Consider the following 24,976-nt stretch of genomic DNA (forward strand, 5'->3'; position numbering starts at 1 on the left):
CTTAAATTCAAAAGCAGTGTTACAATTCTTGAAGAGTACTCTGGGAAGTTTTAGGAGATTTCGCTTTTCCAAGGTTGTACGCACAGGATGTGGGACAGTGAAGCACTTTATAGTTCTTGGGACTGGGATAACCAACAATAAATAAAGGCAGCCATGAAGTATATGAAAAATTCACCCTTTATGCATTATTTACAGTAGAGAGGAAAGGAGAGGTCACAATTAGTAACAGTTCGAAGTAAAACTGTTTCAATATTTTGTATTTTTCCTACCTCTCTTCATAAAATTCAAATCAGGTTTTCTACCTGCTGGGACCTTCAATCAGGTCATTAGAAACAAGCCAGCAGTTAGGAATCTATTTATTCTACATTTTAATTTAAAATTGCACTTGCATAATTCTCCAAAAGGGTTGGAGCCTTTGTGAAACTTACTTCAATCACTTTTAGTTTTATTTTCCAAAAGAAGTCAGGTGATATATCTTTACATATCTTCCTGATTACATCTCTCCATACAGGCGAGAATTAGCATTTCCTTCCCAACCTTCCCTTGTCTTTTGAAAATACCAATAGGTAATTTTACCAACTTAGATAAGGAATTCCATTATAACTGGGAAGCCAATTATCTGTCAAGACGTTATTGCAGTACTACAAGAAAACTGGATCCTTAAGCAGCAGGTAATTTTTTTCATTATTTCCTGCATCACTATCGTGCTCTCTGTTTTGATTAGATCCTAATGATACCAAGAATGTCTTAAACAAATACTCAGCCTGCGCAAACGAAAAACATTTTGCTTCTTCAGTTGCACTTGTGCATCAATGGTAATTAATACATCTTGGGATATTCAAACTGTATCTGATTAAATCACAGTGCACCAAAGAGAGCTTTATAAATAATCTTTCCATGAACCCTGCTGAGAGATCTGGGGGAAAAAAGGAAGAGTGTTAAGCAGCATCATTGTGCCTAAAGGTGCGTAGCAGCCATGAAGTCACCTCTTTAGATTCCATTGCCCATAACCTCGCTCCTGTCCTGGACGACCTATGATGAACAGGAACAACTTGATTTTTTATCATTCTAAAGATGGTAGCAGCCTTTGCAGTTATGGGCTTGGCAGACTGGCCAACTCCTGTCCAACAGTAACTCTCTTAGTTGCTTTACTTTGCCATTATGTCTTGTCATGGTAGATGCCAGCCTCTCCAAAAGAGCTGTCCCAACACCAAAGCACATGCAGTCTAAGCCATCTATCCCTAGTATGACCCTCATTGGTTGGTACTAGTCATGAACTCTGTTACAGGTTTGTTTTATAACAGTCCACCTAAAGGATATGCCAAGGAATATCTGCTTGGAATAAGCCACCATGAAGAGCTGTCACTTGGGGACCATCGCCAAGCTTACGTGCAGGTAGCCTTCAGGATAAAAGAACCTCATTGATTAATTGTATTGCCAATCCCTTACCTCAGTGATGTAATATTTGCAAGTCAGAAAGAGAAGTTTGTTTTGGTTTTGAATTAAACATGTTTTCACTTCGCCAGCGCCCTTTCTGAAGGCTGAGATTAAGGCCCCCATCAAAGAAGGGATACATTTTGCAAGGAGCACTGCCAGCATAACAACAGCAAGAAAAAAAAGATCCATTGTGTTGTTTTGCGTGAAATCTGTTTTTCTTCATTCCTTTTACAGGAACTTGTTGTAGCTACATGAGTTTAGAGGAAAGAGATCGCTGTTTTTCACATGATGTATTTCACATTTGTTAGGCAACCGCTCTTTCCCCCTTGTCGTCAGCTTCCCCTTGTTGTTTCCATGGCTCACTCCTATAGCTGCAGGAAGCAGGTTCATAAAAATAGGAAAATGTGGTGTTGAAATGGAAAAAACATAGGCAGGATAGCCAATGGGCTGGGGATACTACTCAGATTTTAAGGTTTCCAGTGTCTGTATTAGCGTAAGAGCTGTCCTCTGTTGCTCTCCGTAGTGGTTCTTGACTGGATGGTAAGCAGGCACTAGCCTTGAATGCTGTGTCATTTGCAAACCTTCATTTTCTGTGTGTGTTTGGGCATGTCAGCAGCCTTTGATGATTTATTAATAACAGATTATACTCTTTTTAAGAGGTGTTTTCAAGCTTCTGGCTTAGATGAGGGAGTGGCCCATTTACCTCTGCAACCACCCATATCTGTCTAACCCAAATCACTCCCAACTCCTTTTATAGCATAACCACCAAGAGCTGGCACAGAATCCCTCCCCAGTGAAAGGCTGTGCAGAAGAGCATCCATCATTCTTCCGGGGTGGCTCAGTGGTCTCCGTGTCAGGTTGCACACGAGCATGTGCATGCAGCCTGGCTGGACCTGCAGACCTGCCTGTGGGGTGAGCTGAACCTCAGTCATGTAAAAAGGCTTTCATGTTGGAGATCTTGGGAGGCAATGCCCTGGTGCTTTGTCATTGGTAGACTTCCCTGCCTGCCTGTCTGGAGCACCAGAATGAACGCCTTCTATCTGTGTTTTTTTTTATCCCCTTTGGAAGGCAGTTTGTGCAGGCAGAGTGTTGCAGTAAGTCAGCATGAGCTGCAGCAGAAGGTCTCCCAGTAGACAGGGAAAGGAAGAGACTTGATTCAAGGTAGTAGATTCAGTTTAGATGTAGTTTGTTGTTCAAGTTAACCATGTAGGAGCAGTACTCCTGAATACTCCTTCATGAAAAACAGAGGAAAAAGGAGAAATAGAGTAAGAGGTACTGAAACACTACAGAAGTGCCGGGGAACCAGTCTCCATTTTGCTGTTCCCAAGTTGCACCTTCTCACTGCTGGCGCCTGTGTTAATGCTTGCTACAGAGCATAAAAATCTTGGATCTCTCCATGGATTTGCTGTGGGAAAATACTTGGGACATCAAACATGGACAATTTTTTTAATGATAGCCCCTGGCAATTGCAGCTCTAGGAAGGAATTTTGCAGGGAGCCTGGGCTGGAACTGGCATTGCTGTCCATCACTGTACTTCATTTGCATTTCTGAAAATACTTTGGTTGTGGTTAAGTAACTGATAATCATGTGCAGGTGGTGGGGTTTGAGTGTGATCTTCATTACTTCTGGCAGGGAAGGGGAAAGATATCTTTATGAGTAAATACTTCTTTCCTGAACTTAAATGCTGAGATTCCATCTTTGTGGGAAAGAGTTTCTTTTCTCAGCCCAGGGTTCAGATCTACGACTTGCCCTTTTTTGGGGGACACATACTAAATACACTTTTAAACTCACAATATGCCCAGGTGTTCATTTTCTTCTTTTTCTTTCAGCTCTGGAGCTGTAAGTAATTCTGGACTCATTCCATCCACCTGGTTGAGTGCTTTTTTCTTGATTTCTATTTTTCTCCCTCTCTTTCCCCATCTCTCTCGTGTTTCATTTCCTAAGCATTTCTGCCAGAACAGCTTTTTATTTCAATCACCTCTGGGAATGGAGTGGACATAATGAATTGGGTATTTTATATGGGCTCCATGGGGGAATCAGGTGTGTCAAGAAAGTGATACTGGGCATCACGGAAGCCGCACTCCGAGCCCATGCAGTAGGCACAGGGCGGCTGGCTGCCAGCACAGTGCAGCCAAGGGGTGGAACTGTGATTTCTGCAATTGCTTCTGGTCCATAAAGCAAGCACAGGCCCATCACTCGGCTTCTCTGCAGTCTGGTTGGGGAATATTTTCAGGAGCAGAAACGTAGCTGCAGCGGAGATCTGTACTCTGCCATCCTTGCTAATCAGGATGGCTGATGAAACATTTATTTGTCAGGGCTGGATGTTCAGCTAAATATAGGAATACATCAGTGTGAAGATGAACATCAAGGATCTTGGCACGGGATAATGTTAGTGAAATGCAGATGCAATGAATGTCTCTTGTCAAACTCTTATCCTCCCGTGATCTGAAGAGGCGCTGGATGGGTGTGATTCACTTCTGTTTGTTAGTTTGCTGTGTCCCATGTTGTTGCTACCTGTATTACTGTTCCATCCTCAGCCCCAGGCGTGCATCAGGGCTCCCTAAGAATCCTGAAGCAATGACACACATTTGCAAGAAATTATGTTTTCTGGCACTGGGACAAGAAAAAGTCTTGCCCTGAACTCATTTGTCTAAACTGCTGTTGAGAACTTCCATGAAGTTTGTATCACAGCAGGTTTAGGATGCCTTTGTTCCAGTGTTTCATTACCCTTAATACTGTTTACTTTTTTTTCCACTGGATATCCAAATAAAATGCATTTTCTTGCAAATGGAGACTTTTTGTCCATCTGCCATTTGATGCAGTCATCTTCAACTTTATTTTTTCTGTTTTAAGTTTTATTCAGTTTTGCTATTTATATTTTTACTTTATAATCTTCTTTTATTTTAAACTTGGTATATAATAGAATTACCCTTTAGTCACTGATTAAATTTCTTAAATCTCTTCTGACTTTTGTTCCTCCATTCAGGGGCTGGGCTGTTTTAAATCTGTCTGCTGCTGTATCTGTCTCCAAATGTATTGTCTGAGCCTGGACACAGGAATGTGGCTGAGGTCTCACAAGGGCTGAATAAACACAGCAATCATCTCCCATTTCTTATGTGTGCCACTCTTCCTAAAAATCAAGATTTGGGGTTTTTGTTGTAACGGCGTTGCTTTGTTGACTCATGTTTATGCTGTGATTTGCCCTGACCCTCAGATTCTCATTCCTTGTTTTGCATTTGTGCGTCAGTGTTTGCTTCCAAAGTATATTACTTACTTTGTTAATTACCTCTTCTGAGTGCACCGAGTTCCTTGGATTCGAGAGTAGCTCGTATTTTCCCGTGTGAAGGTTTCCCCCCCCCCCTTTATCCTTGCTCTTTCTTCTGTTGCTATGTGAAAGAAAACACACAAAACAAAGAAACTGCCAGATATTCAGATGAAATGGAGAAGCTCAGAATATACAAAATAAACGGGGTGAGAAACCAGAAAATGATTTTTTTCTTTCCCAGCAGCAGTAATTGTAACTGTATTCTTAGGAATAGCAGGAAACAGATACCAAACACATAATTTTAAAGAAATCAAGGGTAAATTGACAGAGTACATTAAAAAAAGAAAAAAAAAAAAGGGAATAAAAAATGAGTCACAACAACAGGGAAGGGACTATTAGATAGAGTGCTTAGTATTTCTGGGGACAATGTTATGATTTAGTCAGCTAGAAATGGCCATAGCAGCTTTTGTAAATATGATGGATAGTGGAATAATTCATGGTTGACTTTCATTTTTCAATTCAGATATGTTTGCACATGAATTACCGTTTGTCGTGGGTATATTAAAACGTCATCTTATGGGATAAATAGATAGATCAATGCATTCAATGTTAATCATGTCTTCAGATTTATTTTAGCTGGGAATTGTGAAGCTGAAGCCTTCTAAACAGACATGTTCCTCAGTAATTTGGGTTTTTCATTCAGCCAGGAAATTGGGGAGTTAAAGTGGGTTGCTAATCCCATTTCATTGGGAAGGGAAAAATTGGGGTGGGATGAGCTGATTCCAGTCCAAATGTTTTGAAATTCACCAAGTGGATGGTGAGCCCTCAGTTTGCACTGCCTGATACCGCAGGGTCAGTGTTATTGGCCAGTATAAGCTCTTCGGGCGTCCTGTAATGCAAATAAATTCCTTGTTCTGGGAAAATTTGAGGAAAGAATAGCTCAGGCTTTCATGCCAAAGTAAATGTTGTGTTTTTACCCTAAATTTGCAATGAGAACGTTTGTGCTGCTTGTAGGTGCTGCTCTCAAACCACTGAACACTGCTCTCAAAATGCAAACTTTTGATGCCATCAGGTGGGGTGGAGTGCTCACGTTTCAGGAGCATTTGTCTTTCTGAGGTCCCACCAGAAAGGGTCCTGCTTTTCAGAGCAGAAGGCACCCAATGCCTGCCCCTGCCCCAGCAGGAGGAGAGCAGAAGATCTTGAGTTTGGGCTTTTACTTATCTAGTCTTGGTAGGGGTAAGGGCAGGGGTAAACTCAGGGATTAGGAAGATGTGTGGGGGTGGCAGGGGGTTGGAACTGGATGATCTTTAAGGTCTCTTCCAACCCAAGCCATTCCATGATTCTGTGATAGAGTGACACATAACTGCTGGTAGATGGTGGAACCCTTCATGGAATTGGCAGAGCCTTTGCTAGAGGTGGGCTGTGGTGTGAAAGGTTTGCAAGTACAGCATGTAAGGCCTCAGGTGGAGATGATGGGGCAGGATCCCGCTCTCAGGTATCTAGGACCATTCGTTCCTGCATCTTCAACCAGCCTTTCCCCTTCTAATGCTGGTGGTGGAGGGCTACCAAAGGAAGACTGTGGTTTGACCCTTAGCTGCCACTGCAAGTCACCCTTTTGTTACCCTTTGTCTTTTCCCTTTGCACTGAGGAAAGAATTTATGGGTACTCATGGGCTGCAGCAGCAAGCATTGAGAAGAGAGGTCATACAGAGTTTGGAGGGTTGCTCATTAGCTTTTTTCTTCATTAATTAGTCAAAGCTAATTAGTGTCTGTCTTTGCAGAGGTTCTGATGCAAACACAAGAGGAGAGTATTTAAGTCAGGAATTTGAAAGCACCCTTGTGCTGTTAGTAGCACCAGCAGACGTCAGCCTCCCCCCTCAGACTTTCCCATGGCGGGTAAGATTTACCTGTTGCCAGACAATGCTGCTGCAATGCTCTGAAGTCAAATAACGTGTCTAAATCACCAGCCAAGCCGGACACAATAGCAGTCCCTTCTGTTTACATCTCAGAGGCAACTCCGCATCTGGAGGAAGGAGCTTGAGGCTCACTGGGGGCTCGCTTTGAACACTCCCCCCTTCTCCTCCTGCCCTTTCGCCTCCCGGGCTGACCTAGCTGTAGAAGTGTCAGCCTGGCTGGAGATCCACAACCAGCCAGACATGATGCATAGCTCCTCGGGCGCTCCGTTGTGTGCCGGTGGCTGCCGGGCTCAGGGAAGCTTTTCACTGGGTTGCAGATGAAGACGAGAGGCATTGCGCTCCCATTGCCAGCCCCCGTGCTTATTCTGGGGGGACGTGGACAGAAAATGAATTGATTTCCAGACCTGTTTTGTAGAGCAAGGCTCTGTCGTTGTTTATCAGTGTAAAAGGAAATGAGGATTTATAGCATTACCTGTTAAATTTACAGGGGAAAACAAAGATTGCTGGAGTTTAAAATTACCCTGTTGGGAATATTTTTCCGTTTTTAATTATAAATTAGTATGCAAATAGTCCAAAGTCACTTTGGCTGCTGTTGCAAACTGCAGCACATGGGAAAAACTCCCTACAATAGCTGAAGTGATGAAAGCAGCATGTAGAAAATGCTTGGTAACTGCTAAATGAGGAGGAGAAGGGGAAGAGGGCAAAGGATTGAGCTTGTTCACAACTCTGAGGTCTTACTACACAGCAGATGTCCTCTGTATTTGATTGCCTGGGCCCTTGGGGGAGTCTGCTGTTCAGCATGGACGGCATCAGTTTGCCAAACCCCCGCTGGTCTTGCCTGGGGAAGCATCGCGTGCAGCTGGAGTCCAGCCCTGGTTCACTGGTGAGGACACATCCTTCATGGGGGGCACTCAGAACTATTTCCATCCCCACACTGATTAACCTCTAGGAACCCAACCAGGGACATGCCACCTGAAGTGGAAAACAGCCCTGCGCTGCTCCGTGAGGCAGGGACATGGTGTGAACTAATGTTCTAAATACTGGTGCCAGAAAATCCTGGTTCAGGATCCCTGAGCATCCATGCACAGACCCCTGGGGGTGTTGTCACATTTCTGCTGGGAGCCAGGCCTGACTCGATGGAAATCTCCAGAAGTGATCATGGTTTAGCTCAGTGTCACTGAGATCAGAGTCAGATCATTATGTGACCCCTTTGTTTAACAGGAGGATGTAACAACCCTCCCTTCTCTTCCAGATTAATTATTGATCACAGAAAGCTTTTTTTCCCTTACACAGAGAGCGTTATATAATTACTTTTACATGCTGCTCTCCTCCATCTTGCTCTTGGTTTCTGGCCTGTTGCTGTCACAGAGGTTGTCACATCAGGAAGGTGGCTGTCTGCAGCTGAGAGAGACCATTTTAATTACTGGTTTTGTCATTTCCAATTCAAGTCAGCTTTAGCCATGCTGATAAAGGCTTCTCAGCACGTGAACTTGGAGATGGCTTCTGCTGTGCCCAGTGGGGACTCCCATCCCTTCTGTGGAGGTCCCTCTTTGTTTTGCTCCCCACTAGTGCTGCATGAAGAATGGGTATTATCCGTTTGATATGCTTGATATTAAAAATTAGCTTTGAGTCTTTAATACCCAGCACTCCTGAAACTTTCTGATGTACTCTTCACTGGCTGCCATTTGTGGTGTTTGAATTGTACCTATGAAAGGTCTTTTTGTTGGGAGCAGCCAGTTTTTAATGAGCAGAAAGTTTGGGAACGTTAGTCTGAGCACCAGGCGACCAGGAATATTACCCTTTCAGGTTCCTCTGGCTGAATGTGCGTGACAGTCTCTTAGAAACGTCCTTCAGGTTATTTAATTAATTGAATGCTGTAGTTTCATGTTGGACATTTACTGACTGGGAGGAGGATTGGACTGGGTCTGAAATGTTTGGTGTGCCGTGCTTGAAATGTGTCACATCTGCGAGTTGGTAATTGAGGTGCAGCATTGTACAGGTATCAGGAGGAAAGGTGGTAGTGGGACCACGCGTGGCTCTGTGCTAGCTGTGCTCCTGAGTGGCCTGCCCTGCAGCTGCACCGCTGGCTTACAGCTCCCTGCCCCTGCGACTGCAGCTTCGCCTTTCCTTGCATATCAGTCTGGAGGTAAGAGCTGCTAATCTCTGATCCCAGTGTAAATCTGTAGTGGTGCTCCTTTTGAAGTCAGAGGTGTTTCCTCTAGCTTTGCATCTGCACAACTGAGATCCAGATCCGGTATGAGGTGATGAGCCTTTTTTGCCCTTTTTTGTGGTTTTTGTGACTGGAGTGCTGCTACTTAGAGAACACATTCGGTTTCACCGATACCTAAATCAACACAGATGTTTTCCTGAACAGGAATTTCCATTCTGAAGCTAGCACAGTTTCCTAAATCAGATCTCTCTGAATCATTCCGAGTTTTTCTGTTTACAAGGGATTCTTGTAAAATCATAAAAAATCCCCAGCCACCCCTTCAAGAGGCTTTAATGCAGCCGCTTTGTGATATGCTGCTGAGCTTCCCCAGCTCTCCTCCTCACCCACTGCTTTGCAGGTCTTAGAACAAGAAGAGCTCTCGATTCCTATTGAAGAAGTTACTAGTAAGATTATATAGTGAGAGCTTCTCTTTATGTGTATGCTTCTCCTCTTTCTGCCCTGATGAGCTCTCGCTGCTCAGTCTGCCATGCTGGAAGGGGGCAGGCATCTCCTGGAAAACAGACATTTTGGGGCTGGGGCTGTAGATGGTGAGGTCTGGTGAAGAGGCTGCTCTGCCCTGGGCTGGCCTGGCTGCTTTCTGGCTGTGTGTTTAGTAAAGCTATTGCTAATAGCTAGTTAAATGGATAAGATCACTTGGGTAATCTAATCCCAATAGCCTTATCTCGCTGAGACTGGTTTGCAATTATAACGAAACACGTTTCAATGTAAGGTGGTTAAGCGCGTTAAACCACTCAGATGCTTTGGGCTCTAAGTGGGCATCTTCTTGAGTCAGTGTGGAAATGGTCAACGCATCCCTGCTTCTCACCCCACTCCCAGCATGTCCCCATGTGGGTAGGTTAGCCTGGAGAGGAAGCCAGCAGCACGGAAGATGACGTGGAAGTGAGTGGGAGCTGCACTGATCAAGTGAGATGTACGCACCCTGCCAGGAGGGATGGCCGGCTCACTTCTCTTAATGCCAAGTTTGACTTTGTCTATACCAAAGTAGCACTGCTATGGTTTCATCCCAAGGAAGAAGTTACAGCAGTGGTTGAGGCCTCTGGGCGTCCTCTGAGAGCAGTTGTGGAGCCGCACAGCTCCGCTCGCTGTTTCAAACATTCCCCTACAGGGACCATGGAGCTGTGGGCCCCGCATCCCCCTCCATCATCAGCATCGGTTGGCTGGCCGGGATGGTTCACAGCTTGGGCAAAAGTAGCTGATTAATCCCTTCGGCTGCTTAAGTCTAGACAGGAGCAGAAGCATTTTAGGCGTGTTGAGTTTTGGTTTGGTTTGTTTTGGGTTTGGTTTTTTTTTTTTTCCTGAGGAGTGTAAGATGAGGCTGCATTCTTTGGTGAAATTATTGCTGGCTCGCTCTGTCCAAGCAGAGCAGGACGTGAATTCCTTCCTGCAGTTAGCTGCTAGAGCCTGGGAGTCGCTTTATAAGGCTTGTGATTTCATGCCTCTTCAGCCCCACGTGGCTTTCAGAAACATGTGGCTGACACTGTTTTTCAGGGTGTGTGTGGGAGGGTTCAGTAGAGGTTTTTGCATGCTCCAGAGTTTTGTTCTATTTGTTTTTTTTTACCTTTTTGTCTTCATTTGATGCTTGCATATCAGACTGTAATAGATAAGACTCAGGAGCTCTTCACATTTGTCTTCTGAGAAGCAGACACTTCTGGGCTGCAACACCATAAACTAATAGCATAGAAGAAGGAAATCCTAGGCCAAAACCAAGGATGCAGAAATAAATGGCAATAGTCACCCTCCCAGTATGAAAGCATGTCATGCCCTTAAACATTTGTTTGACAGAGACTTCCGAAGGACATTGTTGTGTTTCAAAATAGACTAAACTGTTGGGAATGTCATTACGAAAATATCCAGAGAATCCAGTATTTTCAGCTACAAACTACTGGTTTCTGTTTCTTGAGCCAAAGAGGGATCTCTGGAAGGTCCCCAGCAGTGAAGTGGGCTCTGCTGCTGGAGGACAATGGCAACTGTAGGCATTAACCATCAGTTTGAGTGCAGGCTGCAATACGTGCATCAGACAGCTCTCAAGTGCTGTTTCAGCAGATGTGCGATGAAGGGGAACAGCGGCCAAGCTGGAGGAAGGCAGGACCAGCAGTGGCAGCCCTAAGGCACAAGTTCAGCTCCTGCATTTTCCTGGTTTCTTCCTCTCCCCACTGCTGTCCCCCTGCCATGGGTCTTGGGTGCGTAAGTGGCCTTTGTGCTTTTGAAATGATCCCTCTTAATCTTTTCCAGTGCAGATCTCCTCATTTAAAGCTCCTTATTTGAAAAGCAAATAAGGACCAAATAATGGAGGGCTTTTTTTTTTTTTACATTAAAAGAAAGGAAAGAAGCCGGCTTGTGTGCATGAAAGAAATCACAATGCAGCCTGCCTTGTGCTGTTTATACAACCTGGGTTTAGATCTAAACACTACCCAAGAAGTGTCAGTGACCATAAATGGGGAGGGCTAAGGCACAGCTGGTTTATACGGGGACGTGGAAGCAGAGATCACTGAAGCGAGTCTCATAATCCTTGAAGAATTGAATGACTAGCAGCTGCTTAAGGCGTTATTCAACATGCCTGTGAAAGTGCATTTGAAGTTGGTTACTCTTTCTGGAGACACGAGGCAGAAAATGCATAAACAACTGAGTCAGGAAGGAAATCAGGGAGCTTGTTCCCAGTCTCTGGGTCTGATTGCTGGAAAATCAAGCAAGTTTAAATGTAATTCATGGAGGGTGCCTGCCTCTCGCATGAAGCCGGTGTCGGTGCCACGTGGCAGCACCACTCAGTAGCTGTCTTTAGGAGGTCAGGTCAAATGAGTAGGAGAAATGAGGCCCTGGTTTTCCAGGGACTGAATGCATGTTTTCCTGAACACTCAGCAATCTTTAGTATGTTAATCCTCTGTGGATAGGGAGAGCTGTGCTCTGGAGGGATGGAGGCACCGAGTCCCTGCTGGTCCAGCTTCAGGCATAGCTCATGCTGCTTGGTCTGCAGAGCCTGCTGCTGGTGGGTATGTGCTTGGCTGGCCCCTGCCCAGGGAGATGTGGAATAGGGAGTGGCACCTATGGATGGGTCCTGCCTGACCAGAGAGTGCAGAGATGTCATGGAGCAGGCAGAGTGCTGTTGCAGCATTCCCGCTGTTCTCCCTTATGCTGGAGAAAGGTTACTGCTTTCTTTTCATTTTCTTCTTTTTAGTGTTTTTTTTTTTAAGAGCATTAAATACAAGAAGGAGAAAGGCACAGTTATGTGAACCCTGAGTTAAAAATAAAGGGGAATGGGATATTTAAGGTCACATAAAAAGCAGAGAAGAGTTTGAAATTGCATTGGTTCTGTAGGTGTGGAACTGCAGGGGTTTGTGCATGTACATAGGTAGTTTCTCACAAGGACTTGGGCATGTCTTTCTTGTGTTGGTAGTGTTCACATTGCAGACAGCATCCTATCAATGTCTTAAATCAAACTATTTCTTTCCCTGTAATAAAAAGTAGCTTTGTGCTAGCTTTCCTCGTGTCTGGGTTTCTAACAGAAATTGCGCTGAACACAGCTTAGCCAAATTAAAAAATGAGCTTTGCTTAAGAATGAGGAACTGACGGAGGGCTCGACTCTTCTTGCTGGGGGGGATGTAAATCATGGGTAAGTTTACTGGGGTTGATTAAATGATAGTGGCGTAAGGAAACTGCATAATGAGATGTGAGTCAGGCCCAGAAAGTCCCATGCAGAGATGCCAAATGGCAGCGAGGGATCATCAGAAAATCCCACAGAGCAACTTGAAAGTTAATTATTAGGGACATTTTCTCTTCTGGAGCAAAGTCTGGTGTTTATTGAAGCAGGTTATGAACCTGCACAAATCCTGCTATGCTTATTTGTCCAAGATCACACCACACCATGAGAAAAAAGTGTTTTCTTTCTCCTATTTGTTAGTCTCATGTGCTGTCCTGTTTTATGCCTTGTGCTTCCCTTGTGTTTTCCATCTGGCAGCTTCTACTCTGTGTATCTTTTTAAATACGGAAAAAGGTGGAAAAGGAAGGTTTTTCCTGCGGATATGGAGTGCAGTAGGAACATCTCCCTAGTCCTTTGTGCTGGCAGGTAGATTAACAGTTTACTCCATAAGCAGATTCACTGAGCATCTTCAGAGTATGTGCTCTGTGCTGCTGCGCATGGGAAAAAGCTCCCTTGGCTCCCATCTTTACGTCAGTTCTTACCAAGAGGAGCAGAGGAGAGTGATGCCATCTTATCTGACTTTAGCAATAGCTTCAGCCATCAGCCAGGGGAGAGGATTTCCTGTTACAGGATGGGAGGGATGTTCATTTGAAGCTCATTGGTGCTATTTCTAATCCTAAAATAATTAATAAACAAGAATTATGCCCCAGAGAGACATTCTGGTATGTTTTGTATACATTCACACTTCCTCGTGAGTGAGAAGTCATTGTGGTTAAAATTGATAGGAGGAAACTGTTGCGAGGACTGCAGGATGCTCATGTGGTTGAGGTTGTAGGTGTCCTTCAGCTTACGTGTGAGTGATGCTGGAAGAGTGGGAAGGGCAAAGAAAATACCATTAGGGGCCAGTGCTGTCCCAAGAAGGAAGCAGTAAGGTTTGGAGGAGAATCAGACATGACTGCTCTATGCAAGAACCTGTTTCAGGGCTTCCTGCAGAAGGCTGAGCATTCAGGGCTCAGTGGGTGCAGGAAGGATCACTGCCACCAGAAGAAATGTGTGTTGCTCTCAGGCTGGAAGCTCTGGTTGCAAGACTATCGCCATGGAAATGTTCTGGAATGGGGAAATAAGTTTCTGCAGAGGGACAATGAAGCAGTCCAGGATGTCACCAGCTAATGTGTCTGGAGGGCTAACAGGGTTTGCGTGAGAATGTACTCACTGGAAGGACGGGAGCACTGTGATGCTGAAACTCAGACTTAAAAGTATAGGGAAAAACTGATGGGAAAGATGTTGCCTGATGAGACCCAAAAAAGGGCTGAAATAAACCATGGGAGACTGCTGGCATGAGCTGCCCTCTCTGATATGTGTTGAGAAGATGTTACTCTGCCCCATTTCCTCCATGTTTGACAGTCAAAGAAGTGTATGCCGTTTCCTCCCCACAGCTTCTCCAGGGAATGGGAAGTCTGGGAGCTTTCTCCTTGGCGTGATGGCTGACATCCTCTGCGGTGCAGAATGGACCTCCCTGGACTGTGTGATTGGCTCTGTGCTCCCAGCCAGATGCAGTATTGCATGTGGGGCTGTGGCCCAAGGGAAGAGCAGAGCAGGCATCAGCTGAGTCCTTCAGCACAAGGGGTGGGAAGCCGAGTCACTGGACAAGCCTGCCCTTGAGCTTCGCTCCTCTTTACTGTTAAATGCGGGGAGGAGGCTCTTACAAGCACAATGATTGTACTCCCTATGTCTGTACTGTTGAAATAGACTGGAGGAGAGCTGTGAATTAATTGTCCTCTATTAGGGGAGGATGAATAAAATGGGCTGTCATAGGCGGTGGGTCAGAGCATCCCTGCCTGAGGAGGGTGGGGGAGCTGGGGAAATGGAGGAGCTGGGACTGGGGCAGGAGGCGGGCTGTCAGTCTTATGCCAGGTTTACTGCTTGTGCTATGGAAGGTAATACAGCTTTGCAGAAAACAGCAGAACAGAGGGAAGAGGAACAGATACTAAAGATATCATTGATACCTAAAAATGAAAGTAAAAGTTTCATGAAAACCTTGCTTTGAAGAAAATACAGAATCTTTGTAGTGTGTGAACACAGTTACCAAGAAGAGCATTCACAGGGCCTGTAGCTGCTAACCTCTGTGTCAGGTTGGGTTCAGTGTCGTTGGAGCTGGCTCTGGGAGAGATAAGCATTTTTCAGAGGGGGTAGGAAGGTTGTTGTCTGGGTTAGATTGGATGTTTCTCAAGTGAAAAAAAGTCATGCAGTTCCCATGAACTTATAAACCAGCTCTTCATAGTTTTGGCATTACCTCTTTAGGAGCAATCTGAGCCATCTCTGGCTGTGGATACTGTAGTCATTACACAGTGACTTCAGAAATGTGAGTCAGATCATGACAACGGCTTCCTGCTTGCTGAGTAATCAGTCTGTATCCGACCTGTGGGTATGTGCTGCTTTGCTAGAACACCCCGGCCCACTCCCTCTTCGCTGCATGTTACATGCAGGGGGTTTCTTTAGCTCTTTCTGTTGTATCTGTTCACGAGTTGGCTGTTGAGCGGTTGGCATGGAGCAGAACACTCTGAAGCAGTGTTGCATCCCGAGGTGCATGTGTTTATTAATCTTTCTTTTGCATTTAGTGTTCAGGAAAGCCTTGCAGGGGAAGGGTTTGAGCAGCCTCTGCTCTGTGCTGTATGCCTGGGGTGTGCTGGGGGTATCCACTTGCTCAGGCTCTACAGGGACACACAGGGCTGCAAAGCGAGGAGGGGTACAGGGGTGAAGCCCAGCAGTCAGAGTCCATAAATCAGGGAGGTGCCATTCCGATTGCTTCCCCGCCAGTTCAACACCATGCATCTGGGCGGAAGCTGGCGGTTTAATGGTTTGATTAGTTTGGGAAGAATACTTTTATTGTGTGCCTTTAATTATTAAAGTACTGTGTGAAGGTGTTAGGTTGGGATGAACTTATATTGCCTTCCTCTAGACACTACAGTCTGTGCTGTCTGTGCAGGATCCTTCCAGTAAGCTGATGGAATCCTCTTAAGCAAGGAGCTGTTAAATTAATAAAGCTGTTAATCATGGAGGGGGGGAGCAGGATACAGAGGAGGAGGAAATCTTATGTAGAAATGCCAAATCATAGCTCAAAGCTTTCCAATTGGGATGGGCTTGCAGGGATGGGTAGAACGGCTCCTCTGCAACAGAGCTGCTTTTCTTATGGTGATTTTTATACATCCTCATTTTCTTAGATATTCTCTGTGTCAGGGTTTGAGCCTTGCTCCTAATCAAACGTAACGCTTAGATCACACTGTGCTTCTTAAATGTTAATCCCAACAGAACCCCTTTATACTCAGTAAAACCCTGTTATTATTATCCTCAGCACACAGGCAAAAATTACAGGCAGAGGAGTGAAGTGAATTACCAAAACTCTTCTGCAGAGCTGCCATCAGGGCCAGTTCAGGACTGACAGCCTGTGTTCAGGTGGTGGGACTCTGCTTCCATTTTGCATACGGTTTTAGGACTGTGTAAAAGGTATTTTAGGTGTATTTACATGTGATGGAATCGACTTAGGTCTTACTGAAGTCCGTGAGATTGAGGTGACCTGCCAGGCATTTCAGTGCTTTCAAAATTTCCCAGTATATCCATTACTCATGCAAGTTGCATGGAAGAAAAGGCACTGGAAGGGAGTGTAATAAATAATTTGCCTACAATATAATTGAAAATTGACTTTCTCTGTATGATTAGCACTGTGCGGCCATTATCCATGCCAGTAAAGATCTGGTTTTGATTGCTCTTTATTCGCCAAGTGTGGCTGTAGCACGGTTTGCAGCTGCGGTAGGCACAAATGCACGTGTGTGTCTGATTGTTCCTGTGCTGGAACAAACGGCATCCTTGTCAGACACTTCGATGTCAGAGTGGTTTTAATCTTTGCTGCTTTTTTTTCAGGGAGGAAGTGATTGCTGTGCCTCTTTCTGCCTTTCAGCACAGGATGCCCTCCTTCAAGTGCATGTTTTGTTTGAAATCACAGAATCACAGAACAGTTTGGGTTGGAAGGGGCCTTCAGAAATCATATAGTTCCAACCTGCCTGCAGTGAGCATCTTCAACTAGATCAAGTTGCTCACAGCCTGGTCCATCCTAATCTTGAGTGCTTCCATGAGCTTGTTCGTGTCAGGAAGCAGGCATGATGCCTTCTAGAAAGGTTCTTGTATGTCAGATGTCCAGCATATGCTGGTAAATGAAAGCAGTTAAATTAAGAAGGAGCAAGCAGATCTTCATGAAGTGTTGGAAGTGACACAAGGGAGCTGCAGAGTGGGGCTGCAATGCTGGCTCTTATGCAGGGGCCAGGTCCACACAGGGATGTGAGTGGTATGTGTCACCGGGAAACCCACAGGCAGTCTTAAGCCATAATCTGCCAGTGTTTCTGCATTTCTCTTTGAAGTCTGGGGAGTTGCGTTCTCCTAACGTGACCTTTGTATCCTCCTTTGGATCTCTTTGTATTGACAGGAGGCCAGTGTGTCATTAACAAAGCGGCAGAAAAGCAGAGCTGTCTGGGGTTTTTTTGTTGGTTTAGGACCCTTTCTGTTAGAAACAGGCATGCCAGCACTTTGCCTGAGCGGGCAGGGAGGGGAAGGGGAGCAGCAGTGCTGTGTGTCACTGCCATCCCCAGGCAGGACCTGCTCATGGTGCCCTGGCTTCAGCCACACTGCCCCATGGGGTGTGCCATCGCCTGGCGTTGTGCCACCACACTGCTCCTGACTGTTCTGGCTGCATGTCCAGATCCGCTCATCCGGGCTGATGAGCCTCAGTGCTTGTCCTGTGAACAGCTGGCAACAGCACCTAATACCAGTAGCTGATGGGTTTTGGCATGCAGGACAGGGTATTTGGCCTGTCTCCCCTGAATCCCTGCTCTTGGCCTTCTTTCAGAGAGAGGCACTCAGAGCAGATCCAGTGGACTGAGAAAATCTCTGTTTTAGATGATGAGCTGTGCCAGAAGGATAAGGCTTTTGAGGAACAGGGCTCCCAAGCCTAACTTTAGCACTTTGGCTCAATCCGCTGTGGTGTGTATGAGATGCAGCAGGATTAGAAAGGTCAACCAACAGAAGCACTTTCCTGGCAGATGTGGGCTTGCCAGTGACCCAGAGCTGGTGCCAGCTGTTGGCTACTGGATGGCTCCGGGCCATTTTGAGGTTCCTCACCCCATTGCCACCTACAGCAGGGCTGGCACATGTGCTGGCAGCTTCCCAGTGCTACACAGGCAGCCATGAGCAAGCACTACGCATGCTTTTACAGACGAGAGCTCTGTCTACATTGAGAGCACGAAGCCATATTATGGAGGTACCAGGTCTGAAGAGCATGTGCTGCCATCTCTCGAGCACCACTGACCAGGTGCTGGGGTGCTCCACCCTGTCCCAGGCTCCTCAGCATCTTTCTACAGACCTTGCATTTCCTGGAAGGAGGGCACTTGAGCATCCCATCTCGCTCTGATATTTGGCTTGTGTTGAATCCAAGCATAAAGTAATCCAAATGCACATCACCACCAGACTAAGGGACCTGTTTTCTCGCCTCCAACTTAAGTCAACCAAAAAACCTCGAAGGACCGTTAGGATACAGTCTAGAGATGCTTTTGCATCTCAGGAAGAGCGAGTGATGTTGACCTCAGACCCCAGGCAGAAGCAGTATCTTCAATCTCATGTTGTACTGGGTTCTTAATCTCCCTTACATTGCTGTATCTCATTTGCACATATTTTCCTGTGTACGTAGAGATAGGAGCTTTATTCAAATATTAATCAGCCTGACTGATGGTGGAGATCTGTGCGTCTGACAACTTGACATCAGTACTGTGCAGGCCTGGTTGTTTGCAGGGCATTACAAAGCACCTCCTTGAAACCACTGCTTCACAGAACAAGTTTGGGGTTTTTAAATGTTAGCTTCCCAACTTTTATTTACTTAAAGACGTTAATGCCCTTCTATGTTGCCATCCTAAATTTTGTTAGATGCTAGTTGAGGTTTTAAAACCCAATTTATATCAGATTGCCAAGAGCTGTTAAGACTGCCTTGGGGATAAGTGGCAGTGGTGTTGTCGTGCTTTCTCTCCCTCTCCTGCCCTCCCTCCCTCTCTCTTTACATGCTAAGTTATCTACAGAGGTAAATTTATGAGCAGCCGAAACAGGGCATGATAGATCATCATGCAGGACTGGCGATAAATGGTGCTGCTGTTCAGGAGATGCGGGGCGTGCAGCTGCTTGTTTCCACCAGCACATAGATAATTCACCCTCGGTTAAAGAGCGGGGAAGGCGAAATTGGGGTTTTCTTTTGTTGAGAAATACCACTTTCCTTTCATTCTGTTTACATCTGAAGCAGTGGACAGAAGCCGCTCGCTCCTGCGGCAGGGCCAGCACAGGGCAGCGCATCAGGGGCAGGATCAAGCCCCTGACCAAGCTGAGTGCTGGGCAGCACTGGTGTGGGGACCAGCAAGAAGCTGGTGGGATGAGACAGCTGTGGCAGTGGGAGTCCTTCACTTGTGAAGCACCCCAGGTTTATCCAACAGCTCTGCAACAGCTCGCCATCCGGAAAGCGCAAAAACGGTCTTAAAATGACCTTTTTTGTTTCCTTTTTTCCCCTCCCACCCCTTTCTCCACGAAGCTATCGCGTCCTGGCTGTCAGTTTAAGCGTTCGTTAAACCATTCCAGATGTGTTCGTAGGATATCTGCTCTGAGTGTAATCTACACCCTGCTCCCTGGACCCCTCCGCTCTGTCACAGTAAAATAAGCTTAATAGAGTTAAAAGCTAAAATACAATATCCACTGAACTATGAGAATTGACTACATAAGCCTTCTATGTAAACAGAAAGCACCAATTTGTACAGCTCTGTGGTTAAATACTGCAGATTAATTTTTTACAAATGTCAAATGTCTGTATTTAAATTTAATATACATGTTAAGCCTTTCCCCTCCTTCCTCAGCCTTTCATTTGTAACAGGAATCACTCCATGGAGTCAGCTAGAATTACTCCTTTCTGAAAACAAAAGGGTCTAATTTCTGAGCCCCATGCTATGCATGGAAAAGGCTGCTTCCCTAAACAGGATATAATCACCCAGGCTGGTAGATCCCGGGCTTCCAGAGCCTTTTGCCCCACAGGGCTGTGCTCAGCTGAGGCAGGCAGCTGCCTGTATGCTGCCCTTACCCTGCATGTGCTGCGCCAGCTGGGCTTGTTGGCTGCACCACATCCTCCCTCCTCAGTTGTAGTTCTTCAGTTCTTCACTTGATTTTGGGAGTGATGGGTGCAAGAAGGAAAACATCTCCCCCATCTCTCTTTGCAGTGTCTCCTCGCATCCATGCATGTTTTAAAAGCACAATGAATATGTTTTCTGGCCCAGGCTCTGTTGCTGGGCTCTAGGCACTGGTGATTGAAATGCCAGCATGCCTGTCAAGCAGTGAGGCTTCTCTGCTGACACAGGTCTCCAGGTAGGTCTTGCCGGGGATTAGGTGTTTGGAGGGGAGCAGTGGTGCCTGCCACATCTCCTCCTCTGCAGCATCTGTGCTCCTACCCCGCACGTGCAGCTGCTCCATTGTCTGGTCCTGGGTTTGCTTGTGTAGCACATTGCTTCCAGAATGAAATGACTCTTTCTCATGGGGAAAATAAGCCTCCTTGGCTTTATAGGCAAATTAGTCTCAAGGTGTTCAAGGAGGACTCACAGGCAGTAGCTTTGTGGATGACATTGGAGGCAGAATATGAACAGCAGTACCTTGGGGTTCTTTAGATTTTTTTGTGTGTGCCACTCATTTATTTAATGAACTTATTGCCTTAATTAAGTCAGGCAAGTAACAGTAAGAAATGAACCATCATGCAGCATCATATTTCATTAATAATTGAAGAATATTTCTGACACTGTATCTTTTAACATGGATTTATTTTTAAAGACTCTTGAACAAGGTACATCTGTAGTTATTTGCTATTATCCTGTTGCTCTTACTGTTCTGCTCGCCTTTATATTTGAATAATTCCCTTGAATCAACATGATTGGCACGCACAAATATTTATGTGCATATCCATCTGCAGATCAGGTAACGGGCGGGAATTAATGCTGAAATTCATGTTGATGTAGTTCAGGGAAAAGGCAGCAGAACAGGAATAACCCTTTCACAAAGCCATGAAATGCAGAAATGGTCCATGTTGCAGCATCTGAATAACAGGACTGTACAAAAGAGAAATGACAGTGACATTGAACTCAGTGGTAAACACTTCACAGCTTTGCTTTAGCATCACAAACCCTTAGAGCTCTATTCTCTAGTTTATGTGATGCCAGCCGGACCCCATGATGTGTTTTACAGCCTTGTAATTCTCCTCCCCAGCATATATTTTCTGTATACATCAGTGCAGCGTGTGCACTGATGTATACATCCCTGGCCTGTTGAAGACAAATACCCGACCAAACTCAAAGCCATTGTCCGTCCCCTGTCTGCATAGCACTTAGTCTTGAGAAGGTCCCCTTATAATTCTTCTCATTGGTTGTGTTGCTGTGACTCAGGAGAGCTGAGCCTGTCCATAGGGGCAGGGAAGCTTTATCCTCAAGAATGAGCAATCTGAATAAAAGGTAGTCTCTTACTGGCTCTCGTTATTTATTTATCTTCAGCTCCCTGGCTGAGATGTCTTTAGGTGTCCATGGGTTTAGTTCCTCACATAATGGAAGACAAGGACATGCTGGTGGTGGTTGTGCCTGAGTGTATGCTGGTTTTGGTTGCTCATATCCAAACACAAGTGTACAACTGAGCACAGCAACTTTATGTGCCATTGACTTTTAAGGCAGTAGGGTCACAAACAGGGCCATGCAATTTTTAGTAGGTCATGAGAGGTGGTTATTGTGCTGTTGCTGAGTTATAACATCTTCATACAAGATATGCTTGTGGCAGTGGAGATTCAATTTAGGGGTGGCTGATTTACGAGATCACAGCAATGATGTATGCAGCAATCTATGTACAGGCTGCTCAAAATGGATGCATGGGGAGTACTTCCCTGGGTATAAATGTGCCATATATTATAAATACATAATGCTTATATAGACCAGTGTATGCCTTCCAAAAGTATGTGGAAAGAGTAGGAAACAGAGAGATACTTGCCTCCATTCGGAGAATATTACCGGAGGTGGCAATATCTTGAGGATCAGAAGGGGCTTCTTAAGTGCATCCATTATACATAAATCTCTCATGTGTGTGCAAAGATACACATGTAAATGAGTACTGGGAGATTGAGTTTCGTATGCTGTCTGTGTATGTGAATGCCTACTCATGCACTTAAAAGTCTAGTGTTAGCTGTAGGTTGCAAGTATAACGAAACCATATGGCTTAAAAAATAACTTCAGCTCTGTGCTGTGAAATGGATGAGAAATGCAGTGTAACATGTGGAGCTGCAGCCACTTCTTTTACCTCTGGGATTTTGACACATCCATTAACAAGGAGACCTTGGTAGTGCAGTTGTTTTCAATCACTGTGAGTCTCATGGAAAATTCAGTGGGAAAAAACTGAATTTTTTCCCACTGAATTTGTGGTTATTACCACAAATAACTGGTAATGTTGTTTAAGTGATAGTACTGAAACTCAGACATGTAATTTGAGATATATATGCCCACATAAATAATATATTTATATGTAAGTGTGTATGTACACATATCATTCTCATATGTGTGAGTAAATGTTCATGTGGTACCTTCCATTCTAAAAGGTTATGTAACCTAACAAAGATCTTAAACGTTTGGAAAAAAATAAACTTGTACACAAACATTTTATTTCTTTTTGCTCACTACTGAACGTCACAATCTCTGAAAAACAGGATATCTACTTAACCACTTGTACAAAGGCATCATTCAACTCGGAAAACCCAGGTAGAATGTAGTTCATTATCCAGCTTAACTAATAACTCAAAAACTGGGTAGGCCTTACACCCAGAGCAGGGCTGGGGGTGACTAGGGACAGTAATTTGATTTTAGATGGAAAAGGATCTTATTGGCTGCAAGATTATCTGGGAACCCCAAGTATGCATAATGGTATATGCATAAGGAGGACTCAATAATAGATATGCAAAAATAATAAAGCGGTTGAAATAAGTGCAATAGAGAGAAGTCTCAGCAGCAAAATCCAGATGTGGATTTCATAGCAGATACTTTTTTAATGAAAAATTTTGGGAAATGTTTTCCCATTTTCCTTCCAGCTGGCTCTTGCTTGGGCCCCTCTCTAATGCAAGCCACATAAGAGAAACGCAAGTCATAATCTAATATTGCACTCAGTGAATATGAAGTATTAAGAAACAATGGGGAAATGAGAAAAAGACTGTAGGATAAGTAGTCTCCAGACCTGGCCTCTTTTTCACGGGTTTATCCCTTCTAGGAAAGAGGATATATAATATTTTGCAGTAATGTTTTCCACAGTTACTCATTTGCAGCTTTTTTCTTTAGGCTGGTTCTTAAGTCTGATTTTTTTCTTTCCTCATATTTGCAATGTGATTCTGATATCCACCATCAGCACCACTAACCTGAAAACAAATTACTTTCATAAACTGGGTGAGTTAAACCTCTGACTGTCCATAGCCTCCACTGCCATTAATGGCCTTTTTGTTCATGGCCCCAGACGCCAGTCTTAAAACCCCCGTGTGCCTAGACATGACTCAGAGGATAGATGTTCAAGCGTGAATGACAAATGGGTTTATCGCAAATATAGGGAAAAGAAATGAGGTGCGACGATCGCAAAGCTAGATAGAGGCTTCTGCAAAGCCAGTGTGACCTTGTGCAACGTGTGTGCTGAGCCGCTAAATTTAACTGGGCACAGTCTTGTTAAGAAAGTGCAAATGCTTCTGTCCGGGAGGAAAATGGGCTTTTTGGTTCCCCAGGCACCTGACCTCTTTTGGTGCAAATATTGAATAGCTTGCATGTCCTGACCCACTATTTACAACCCTTCCAGCTGAGCCCAAGGAAATACTGCCAGGAGGGAGGAGACAAAAGCACAGACTCAGTTGGAGAAGGGAGGAGAAGAGGGAACCACATCTTGTCTTCACTGTTTTATACAGCAGGTCTTCTAGAAGTGGAGGAAAGTGTTTTGACCACGAGTGATTCACCTGCAGAGCCTGAAAGGCAGCTCTGTTAACGTGCTGGAAATGGGATACATGCTAAGGCCAAGTGTGAGATGTGGAGGGAGAGGAGAGAGTTCATGACCTTTCAGGATTCCTTCTTGGGCAGCTGCTAGGGTGCCCAGCAGGATCGTGCCAACCCTGACACAGCACAGGGGGCTCTCTGATGGGCTTTGGATGCTTCCCTGGCTGTTCACTGCCAGGGCAGCCAAATAACCTCTGTATCAGTCATGCAGCAGTAGCGGGCTGGCTAATCCCAAATGCATCCTCTTGGCCACCTCAGTGTTCCAACCACAGCCAGCCTGGCAGCGTGGAACAGCAGGGCTCTCCGGTCCAAGGACATTCCCTGTTCCCCTGGTGCACAACGTGGCCTCACTTGGGCTTTCTGTAGAAACTCAACTGCCCTACATACTTGTGGAGGCACGTCACCTCTGCTCCCTTGGCTGGGGCCATGCGGGCTGTTGACAGCAGTGGAAAGATGACTTCATGCCTCCTGCAGCCTGTGCTCCTGTCTCTGCTTTCCAGGCTGGGTGGCGTTTGGGGTTTTTCTTTCTGTTGGTTTTTTTCCCAACAGGAGGATATATCCTGGCTTGTGCTGCGTTTATGATTCACTGTAATCACCAGGCCCTTTTCTAAAAGGCTATAATCTCATTAGTCACTCCCCACCCTGCATGGAGTGTATTAAGAACAACAGGAACAGCTCATTTCAGAAAATCCTTTTTAAACTACGCATGTGTCACCTATGCTCGGCATAGTAAAAACCTTACAGAGTGCTTTGTAGTTGTAAATCTCAAAGTTTTACAAATGAGATGGGTGCCCCTCTTTCCATTTTGTGGATGTAGAAGTTAGCCCATGGAGGAGACACTGATGGGCTCTTCACACCCTAAAGTGAGCTGGAAGGGTAGAGCTGAAACAGCCAAGCGGTCTGGAGCTCCTGTGCCTACCCTGCCCACGTGAAATGTGTGCTGTGCTCTGCTTATCTCTTATCTGACCCACTTCTTCGCATTATTTCTCCGTTAATTCTTGCCTCTCAAGCACTTCAGTGCTGTCGATGGGGTTTCTTGTCTCTGCAGCCATACGTGCATTGGAAAGGTAAATGTGAGGTCCCAATATTCATGTAGGCTTCCCACTAAATTTTGGCTGTGGAGAGCCAGCCTTTTCAGGACGTTCATGCCACGTTAAGGTCATGAGTGGCGCAACAAGCAAACTAGGAAGATGTGTGGTTTGCTGCTAGTCTGCTGGCTGGAGGTGTTTGCTTCTTGAATCGCTCATTGTCCCTCTGCTTTGTGTGCTAAATGTTGTGTATCTAATTACTTTTGTGCATTTTGTCCTCCTTTTCTATGCCTCCGAGGTATGGCAGGAACAAGGACTCTGTTTCCCTGAACCTGCTGGACAGCATGGCAGCG

The 24,976-nt window shown here is 45.2% G+C and overlaps 1 protein-coding gene and 1 long non-coding RNA gene across 3 annotated transcripts in view; one reads left to right on the top strand and one right to left on the bottom strand.

The window, feature by feature from the left end:
• The window catches only part of EXT1 (exostosin glycosyltransferase 1), a 177,680-nt gene that overhangs the window by 82,599 nt on the left and 70,105 nt on the right, over window positions 1-24,976 (top strand). The window lies entirely within an intron of this gene.
• On the bottom strand, window positions 4,793-6,869 carry LOC133266553 (uncharacterized). The gene is made up of 2 exons (XR_009742440.1): window positions 6,609-6,869; window positions 4,793-4,823 (listed from the first exon to the last, which is right to left on the bottom strand). It is a non-coding gene; the product is annotated as an uncharacterized LOC133266553 (long non-coding RNA).

This window comes from Pezoporus flaviventris, unplaced genomic scaffold, assembly GCF_033815535.1.
Source record: "Pezoporus flaviventris isolate CSIRO_AGI_PZ_B2104156 unplaced genomic scaffold, CSIRO_AGI_Pfla_v1 ptg000007l, whole genome shotgun sequence".
NCBI classification, from domain to species: Eukaryota; Metazoa; Chordata; class Aves; order Psittaciformes; family Psittacidae; genus Pezoporus; species Pezoporus flaviventris.